This window comes from Phocoena sinus, chromosome 4 (assembly GCF_008692025.1).
Source record: "Phocoena sinus isolate mPhoSin1 chromosome 4, mPhoSin1.pri, whole genome shotgun sequence".
In the NCBI taxonomy this organism is placed as follows: Eukaryota; Metazoa; Chordata; class Mammalia; order Artiodactyla; family Phocoenidae; genus Phocoena; species Phocoena sinus.
Window position 1 is genome coordinate 74,213,142 of NC_045766.1, and position 8,110 is coordinate 74,221,251.

Below are 8,110 nucleotides of genomic sequence, written 5' to 3' on the forward strand. Positions count from 1 at the left end.
ACGTCAGGCTTCTGAACCTGGGGGATCTGGCATCAGGAGGAGGAATTCCTAGAGAATCAGACTTTGAAGGGTAGTAGGATTTGATTGCAAGACTTCAACAGGAGTGGGGAAAAGAGAGACTCCACTCTTGGAGGGCACACACAGAGTAGTATGCACATCAGGACCCAGGGGAAGAAGCAGTGACCCCATAGAGACTGAACCAGACCTACCTGCTAGTGTTGGGGGTCTCCTGCAGAGAGAGGCAGTGGCTCTGTCTCACTGTGAGGACAAGGACACTGTCAGCAGAAGTTCTGGGAAGTACTCCTTGGCATGAGCCCTCCCAGAGTCTGCCATTAGCCCCACCAAAGACCCTGGGTAGGCTCCAGTGTTGGGTCGCCTCAGGCCAAACGATCAACAGGGAGGGGACCCAGCCCCACCCATCAGCAGACAAGATTAAAGTTTTACTCAGCTCTGCCTACCAGAGCAACAGCCAGCTACCCACCACCAGTCCCTCCCATCAGGAAACTTGCACAAGCCTTTTAGATAGCCTCATCCACCAGAGGGCAGACAGCAAAAGCAAGAAGAGCTACAATCCTGCAACCTGTGGAATAAAAACCACATCCATAGAAAGATAGACAAGATGAAAAGGCAGAGGGCTATTTACCAGATGAAGGAACAAGATAAAACCCCAGAAAAACAACTAAATGAAGTGGAGATAGGCAACCTTCCAGAAAAAGAATTCAGAATAATAATAGTGAAGGTGATCCAGGACCTCAGAAAAAGAATAGAGGCAAAGATCGAGAAGATGCAAGAAACGTTTAACAAAGACGTAGAAGAAGTAAAGAACAAACAAACAGAGATGAACAATACAATAATTGAAATGAAGAATACACTAGAAGGCATCAAAAGCAGAATAACTGAGGCAGAAGAACAGATAAGTGACCTGGAAGACAGAATGGTGGAATTCACTGCTGCAGAACAGAATAAAGAAAAAGGAATGACAAGAAATGAAGACAGCTTAAGAGAGCTCTGGGACAACATTAAACGCAACAACATTCACATTATTGGGGTCCCAGAAGGAGAAGAGAGAGAGAAAGGGCCCGAGAAAATATCTGAGGAGATTATAGTCAAAAACTTCCCTAACATGGGAAAGGAAATAGCCACCCAAGGTCAGGAAGCACAGAGAGTCCCATACAGGATAAACCCAAGGAGAAACACACCAAGACACATAGTAATCAAATTGGCAAAAATTAAAAGACAAAGAAAAATTATTGAAAGCAGCAAGGGAAAAATGACAAATAACATACAAGGGAACTCCCATATAAGGTTAACAGCTGATTTCTCAGCAGAAACTCTACAAGCCAGAAGGGAGTGGCATGATATATTTAAAGTGATGAAAGGGAAGAACCTACAACCAAGATTACTCTACCTGGCAAGGATCTCATTCAGATTCAATGGAGAAATCAAAAGCTTTACAGACAAGCAAAACCTAAGAGAACTCAGCACCACCAAACCAGCTCTACAACAAATGCTAAAGGAACTTCTCTAACTGGGAAACACAAGAGAAGAAAAGGACCTACAAAAACAAACCCAAAACCATTAAGAAAATGGTAATAGGAACATACATAATTACCTTAAACATGAATGGATTAAATGCTTCAACCAAAAGACACAGGCTTGCTGGATGGATACAAAAACAAGACCCATATATATGCTGTCTACAAGAGACCCACTTCAGACCTACGGACACGTACAGACTGAAAGTGAGGGGATGGAAAAAGATATTTGATGCAAATGGAAATCAAAAGAAAACTGGAGTAGCAAAACTCATATCAGATAAAATAGACTTTAAAATAAAGAATGTTACAAGAGACAAGGAAGGACACTACATAATGGTCAAGGTATCAATCCAAGAAGAAGATATAACAATTATAAATATATATGCACCCAACATAGGAGCACCTCAATACATAAGGCAACTGCTAACAGCTCTAAAAGAGGAACTCGACAGTGACATAATAATAGTGGGGGACTTTAACACCTCACTAACACCAATGGACAGATCCTCCAAACAGAAAATTAATAAGGAAACACAAGCTTTAAGTGACACTATAGACCAGATAGATTTAATTGATATTTATAGGACATTCCATCCAAAAACAGCAGATTACACTTTCTTCTCAAGTGGGCACAGAACATTCTCCAGGATAGATCATGTCTTGGGTCACAAATCAAGCCTCAGTAAATTTAAGAAAACTGAAATCATATGAAGCATCTCTTCTGACCACAGAGCTATGAGATTAGAAATCAATTACAGGGAAAAAAAAGGTAAAAAACACAGACACATGGAGGCTAAACAATACGTTACTAAATAACCAAGTGATCACTGAAGAAATCCAAGAGGAAATCAAAAAATACCTAGAGACAAATGACAATGAAAACACAACGATCCAAAACCTGTGGGATGCAGCAAAAGCAGTTGTAAGAGGGAAGTTTATAGGTATACAAGCCTACCTCAAGAAACAAGAATCATCTCAAATAAACAATCTAACCTTAAACCTAAAGGAACTAGAGAAAGAAGAACAAACAAAACCCAAAGTTAGCAGAAGGAAATAAATCCTAAAGATCAGAGCAGAAATAAATGAAATAGAAACAAAGAAAACAATAGCCAACATCAATAAAACTAAAAGCTGGTTCTTTGAGAAGATAAACAGAATTGATAAACCTTTAGCCAGACTCATCAAGAGAAAGAGGGAGAGGACTCAAATCAATAAAATTAGAAAGGAAAAAGGAGAAGTTACAACAGACACCACAGAAATACAAAGCATCCTAAGAAACTACTACAAGCAGCTCTATGCCAATAAAATGGACAACCTGGAAGAAATGGACAAAATTCTTAGAAAGGTATAACCTCCCAGGACTGAACCAGGAAGAAATAGAAAATATGAACAGACCAATCACAAGTTATGAAATTGAAACTGTGATTAAAAAGCTTCCAACAAACAAAAGTCCAGGACCAGATGGCTTCACAGGTGAATTCTATCAAACAATTAGAGAAGATCTAACACCCATCCTTTTCAAACTCTTCCAAAAAATTGCAGAGGAAGGACCACTCCCAAACTCATTCTAGGAGGCCACCATCACCCTGATACCAAAACCAGACAAAGATACTACAAAAAAAGAAAGTGACAGACCAATATCACTGATGAATATAGATGCAAAAATCCTGAACGAAATACTAGCAAACAGAATCCAACAACACATTAAAAGGATCATACACCATGATCAAGTCGGATTTATCCCAGGGATGCAAGGATTCTTCAATATATGCAAATCAGTCAATGTGATACACCATATTAACAAATTGAAGAATAAAAACCATATGATCATCTCAGTAGATGCAGAAAAAAGCTTTTCACAAAATTCAACACCCATTTATGATAAACACTCTCCAGAAAGTGGGCATAGAGGGAACCTACCTCAACATAATAAAGGCCATATATGACAAACCCACAGCAAACATCATTCTCAATGGTGAAAAATTGAAAGCATTTCCTCTAAGATCAGGAACAAGACAAGGATGTCCACTGTCACTGCTATTATTCAGCATAGCTTTGGAAGCCCTAGCCTCAGCAATCAGAGAAGAAAACGAAATAAAAGGAATACAAATTGGAAAAGAAGAAGTAAAATTGTCACTGTTTGCAGATGACATGGTACTATACATAGAGAATCCTAAAGATGCCACCAGAAAACTACTAGAGCTAATCAATGAATTTGGTAAAGTTTCAGGATACAAAATTAAGGCACAGAAATCTCTTGCATTCCTATACACTAATGATGAAAAATCTGAAAGAGAAATTAAGGAAACACTCCCATTTACCATTTCAACAAAAAGAATAAAATGCCTAGGAATAAACCTACCTAGGGAGACAAAAGAACTATAGACAGAAAACTATAAGACACTGATGAAAGAAATTAAAGATGTTACCAACAGAAGGAGAGATATACCAAGTTCTTGGACTGGAAGAATATTGTGAAAATGACTATACTACCCAAAGCAACCTACAGGTTCAATGCAACCCCTATCAAATTACCAATGGCATTTTTTACAGAACTAGAACAAAAAATCTTAAAATTTGTATGGAGACACAAAAGACCCCGAACAGCAAAAGCAGTCTTGAAGGAAAAAAATGGAGCTGGAGTAATCAGACTTCCTGACTTCAGACTATACCAGAAAGCTACAGTAATCAAGCAACATGGTACTGGCACAAAAAGAGAAACATAGATCAATGGAACAAGATAGAAAGCCCAGATATAAACCCACACACCTATGGTCAACTAATCTATGACAAAGGAGGTAGGGATATACAATGGAGAAAAGACAGTCTCTTCAATAAGTGGTGCTGGGAAAACTAGACAGCTACATATAAAAGCATGAAATTAGAACACTCCGTAACACCATACACAAAAATAAACTCAAAATGGATTTGTGACCTAAATGTAAGACCAGACACTATAAAACTCTTAGAGGAAAACATAGGAAGAACACTTCTTGACATAAATCACAGCAAGATCTTTTTTTTTTTTTTTTTTTTTTTTTTTTTTTTTGCGGTACGCGGGCCTCTCACCACTGTGGCCTCTCCCGTCGCGGAGCACAGGCTCCGGACGCGCAGGCTCAGCGGCCATGGCTCACGGGCCCAGCCACTCCGCGGCATGTGGGATCTTCCCGGACCGGGGCACGAACCCTTGTCCCCTGCATCGGCAGGCCGACTCCCAACCAGTGCGCCACCAGGGAAGCCCGCAAGATCTTTTTTGATCCACCTCCTAGAGTAATGGAAATAAAAATAAACAAATGGGACCTAATGAAACGTCAAAGCTTTTGCACAGCAAAGGAAACCATAGAGAAGACAAAAAGACAGCCCTCAAAATGGGAGAAAATATTTTCAAACGAATCAAAGGACAAAGGATTATTCTCCAAAATATATAAACAGCTCATGCAACTCAATATTAAAGAAACATACAAGCCAATCTAAAATGGTCAGAATACCTAAATAGACATTTCTCCAAAGAAGACATACATATGGCCAAGAAACACATGAAAAGCTGCTCAACATCACTAATTATTAGAGAAATGCAAATCAAAACTGCAATGAGGTATCACCTCACACAAGTTAGAATGGGCATCATCAGAAAAGCTACAAACAACAAATGCTGGAGAGGGTGTGGAGAAAAGGGAACCCTCCTGCGCTGTTGGTGGGAATGTAAATTGATACAGCCACTATGGAGAACAGTATGGAGGTTCCTTAAAAAACTAAAAATAGAATTACCATATGACCCAGCAATCCCACTACTGGGCATATACCCAGAGAAAACCATAATTCAAAAAGACACATGCACCCCAATGTTCATTGCAGCACTATTTACAGTAGACAGGTCATGGAAGCAACCTCAATGTCCATTGACAGACGAATGTATAAAGAAGATGTGGTACATATATATAATGTAATATTACTCAGCCATAAAAAGGAACGAAATTGGGTCATTTGTAGAGACGTGGATGGATCTAGAGTCTGTCATACAGAGTGAAGTAAGTCAGAAAGAGAAAAACAAATATTGTATATTAATGCATATATATGGAATCTAGAAAAATGGTACATATGAACCGGTTTGCAGGGCAGAAATAGAGACACAGATGTAGAGAACAAAGGTATGGACACCAAGGGGGGCAAGCTGCCGGGGCTGGGGGGTGGTGGTGTGATGAATTGGGAGATTGGGATTGACATGTATACACTGATGTGTATAAGATGGATGACTAATAAGAACTTTCTGTATAAAAAAATAAAAATTAAATTCCAAAAAAAAAAATAAGGAAAATATGTAGGATAAAAGCTTGAAAATAACCATACCAAAACATCAACAATATTAGAGTAGAAGGACTATGGGTTTTTCCCCTCATTTTATTTTTAAATTTTCTTTGTAATGTATTACTAAAGATGTAGTTTTATAATAGAAAAACATGTCATTCTAAAATGAAAGTATGGGGCTTCCCTGGTGGTGCAGTGGTTGAGAGTCTGCCTGCCGATGCAGGGGACACGGGTTCGTGCCCCGGTCTGGGAGGATCCCGCATGCCGCGGAGCGGCTGGGCCGGTGAGCCATGGCAGCTGGGCCTGCGCGTCCGGAGCCTGTGCTCCGCGGCGGAAGAGGCCACAGAAGTGAGAGGCCCGCATACCAAAAAAAAAAAAAAAAGTTCTCATTGCAAGGAAAAAAATTATTTTGTAACTGTGTGTGGTGATGGATGTGAACTAAATTTATAGTAGCAGTCATTTCACAGTATAAACGCATGTCAAATCATTATGTTGTATACCTAAAACTAATACAAAGTTATATGTCAGTTATATATCAGTTGGAAAAAAAAAGCAAGGTCTTCTCCTGAAAGAGAAAGAAAGTGTGTGGTGGTGTTGAAAGGCAGGGAGGAGAGAAAGCATCTGAAGTAGCTGTTTGGGAAATGAGAGGAAGCTGATGCAAGACATGGAGTAGCATTGGACAGACAGGGAGAACGGTGGGCTTGTGGTAGCAGCAACCGTCACATGAAATAATTTTACTCTAGCAGAACCCAGCAGTAGGTACTAGAGCAGAGAAGGGAGCCAACGGGTTGACCCAGAATTGAGTTTTTGGCAGGTGGCACCAGGTGGGAGGATACTGGCTAGAGGACTTTACTGTGAGTGATGCCTGTGGGTCTGGACTTAGAAGAAGGAAAGGCTTGATGAAAATGAAGGGCTGGGACTTCCCTGGTGGAGCAGTGGTTAAGAATCCACCTGCCAGTGCAGGGGACACAGGTTCGTGCCCTGGTCCAGGAAGATCCCACATGCCGCGGAGCGACTAAGCCCATGCGCCACAACTACCGAGCCTGCGCTCTAGAGCCCGCAAGCCACAACTACTGAGCCCACAAGCCACAACTACTGAGCCTGCATGCCACAACAACTGAGCCCGTGTGCCGTAACTACTGAAGCCACTGCGCCTAGAGCCCGTGCTCCGCAACAAGAGAAGCCATTGCAATGAGAAGCCTGCACACCACAGCGAAGAGTAACCCCCACTCGCCACAACTAGAGAAAGCCCGCGTGCAGCAACGAAGACCCAGCGCAGCCAAAAATTAATTAGTTTTTAAATAAACAGAAAATTAAGGGCCAACAAAGGTTAATATCTTTAATCTGTAAAATATGTTAAAAGCTCATACACTTTCTCAGGCTTCCCTGGTGGCGCAGTGGTTGGGAGTCCGTCTGCCGGTGCAGGGGACGCGGGTTCGTGCCCCGGTCCGGGAGAATCCCGTATGCCGTGGAGCGGCTGGGCCCGTGAGCCATGGCCGCTGGGCCTGCGCATCCAGAGCCTGTGCTCCGCGGCGGGGGAGGCCGCGACAGTGAGGGGCGCGCGTACTGGAAAACAAACAAACAAACAAACAAAACAAAACAAAAAAGCTCATACACTTTCTTTAGAACATTATGAATAACCCTCCCCATGAAACAATAGACAAAAATCATGAACAGCAGCTACAAATAACCTAGCAAATATATGGAGAATGTTCAATCTCATTAGTGGTCAAAGAAATGAGAATTTAAATACTGAGGTATCATTTTTCACCTACCATCGTAGGGAAGAAGCCTACTTTTTAAAAGTGAAAATACATTATGCTGATGGATGTAAAGAAAGCTGCAGAGGAGTAAATTAATATAAATCATTAAGAAGATAATCTGGCAAAAATTTCTAGAAGCCTCAAAATTTTTATTCTTGAATTAGTAGTTTTACTCCCTGGAATGTACACTAAGGAAACAATACAAAATGAAAAGAAAAAAAGAGAAAGGCACATCCTTCTCGCTCCCTTGCCCCCCAGCACTAGGCTCGTATCCAAAGAACTAGTCATTAACCTTCAGGAATAATGGAACTTTGAGGCCATTAATGCCCCCTGAAGCTCTCTGTCCTCCGATTAATAGGTATCACAGTAAAGCAAGTTTTCTCAGCCTACTTCTCTACAGAGGCAGGTAGGTCAAAGGCCCCCTAACGTCATTGCCATTGATTTCTACATTTCTATTATCCTAAGTTTCTATTATTAGCACCTTGGTTATCACCCACTAGACTG